At 41.0% G+C, this 1,839-nt stretch overlaps 1 long non-coding RNA gene across 1 annotated transcript; it reads left to right on the forward strand.

Annotated features, from left to right (window-relative positions):
- Positions 1-1,586, forward strand: LOC107005810. The gene is made up of 2 exons (XR_001454944.2): positions 1-156; positions 1,303-1,586. It is a non-coding gene; the product is annotated as an uncharacterized LOC107005810 (long non-coding RNA).
- The last annotated feature ends 253 nt before the right edge of the window (positions 1,587-1,839 follow it).

Consider the following 1,839-nt stretch of genomic DNA (forward strand, 5'->3'; position numbering starts at 1 on the left):
TGAAATTGACCCGTCTCCGTTTCTTGCGATTTTAGTGTTTAAATGACTGTAATAACGTTGTGACTCTATTTCTGATAGTGTATCAACGTTTCGAGGCCTTTTAGAAAGTAAAAGATCCGGGGAGTGAATTTTGGAGCGCGCGTGATCTGCGTTCAGGTAGGCTATGGTTTCTCTTCTTAGACTGAACTCGAACATGTGAATGCATGTTGATTAGTTGGAATTTGGGTTGGGTAGTTATTGGATCATGCATAGGTGTTAAAAATTATATTTTCGGCCTTGTTCTGAGAATTATCGGGTAACTGTGAGCATGTTTATATTGACCTTCTTTGCTATATGAATTACTTGTATGTTTGAATACTGGTTGTCAGAAGTATGTTGAGCCTTAGTTTAGGTTTGACTAGGGTTTTCCTTAGAAATGCATGATTCAAAGTCGGTAGGACTTAGTTTAGCCCCGACGTCGCTCGGCCGGCTTAAATCCTTGTAGACTGATGTAGCAGACTTGAGTCTGATAGTTTGGTATTTAGCTAGACGATGAGCTTGCTCTAGCGATAGTTACTCTTATTTCTTAGATGTTACGGCTTCTCGAGTTACGTCAGTGACAATGAATTCCGCTCCGTGATTCAAAGTTGAGTTTCTATTCGACTGTAAGGTCTTACATTGATTAGCTAAGTCTGGATGGTGTTCCATGGGTTTATATGATTATGGATAGATAAAGACTCTTTCAGCATGCTATATCGACATCTTTGTCGGGTATCCGGATTTAAGGTCCGGCCTCGACCATCCACATACTTATGTAGAGCATCCGGTTAGAGGTCCGGCCTCAAGTATGTAGAGCATCCGGTTAGAGGTCCGGCCTCAGTTACTTATATTTTGCAATTGGCTACTTGTGTAATTCTGGTGAGTGTCCGGTTCAAGGCCCGACCTCCGTACCGTCAGATTCTACTTTTTGGTTCGGTGTTCTTTGGCCTCGAGTTCTATTCTCCTTAAGTTATAGTTATTTTGTGTACGCGTCGGACTTATGGGGGTCCGTTCGGGTTTTTATTTAAACTTGTGCACGAGTGTACCTTCTGGGCTTATGGTGGGTCCAGTTAGGTGTAGTTAGCTTATTTATATTAATTTAGTTAGATCTTTATACACTCGTGTGCATTATTGTGTTACTTAGCCTTCCGTTCTTGACCTCTAGTTTTGTGATTTCGTCTTTTCATAGTGCTTTACTTTTCTAGTTCAGTCGGCCTATGATGCCTACTGGGTACCTGTTATTTGGTACTCATGCTACACTCTGCATCTATTTTCGTGATGCAGGTCCGAGCACCAGTAGTCAGCGTTGATCGAGTTTGGAGAATTTCTGGTCTGGAGACAGGGGTGAGCACACAGGGTTTTGTACTATTTCAGTCTCCATCTGTTTATATAAAGACTTGTCTTTTACTTTTCGAGACAGTCTAGTTTCGGTGGTCCACTGTTGGGACTTGTACTCGTTTTGTTGGTAGCTCTGTATTAGTGACTTCCAGGTTCTGGGAGGGATCCTTTATTGCATTTATGTTTTGGTTTGCTTATGTTGTTATAGTAATTTTTCTTAGTCTTGTTTAGTTTCTACCCTCACACCCATTATGTGTGGTTCTGGGTTGTGGTTTGGCTTACCTACTGATGGGTTATAGTAGGTGCCTTCATGGCTCGAGAAATTGGGTCGTGACAATATTTCGGGTATAGGTTGAGGGGGTACTTGTGCATTATCCCTTTTTTTTGTTTGGTTATTAGTTTTCTGTTTTTTGAACTACATTGTATTCCTAGTGGATTCGTAGAATTTTTTTGCTTGTTGAATACGAAATTAACAATGGGTTG

This window comes from Solanum pennellii, chromosome 12 (genome assembly GCF_001406875.1).
Source record: "Solanum pennellii chromosome 12, SPENNV200".
Taxonomy (NCBI): Eukaryota; Viridiplantae; Streptophyta; class Magnoliopsida; order Solanales; family Solanaceae; genus Solanum; species Solanum pennellii.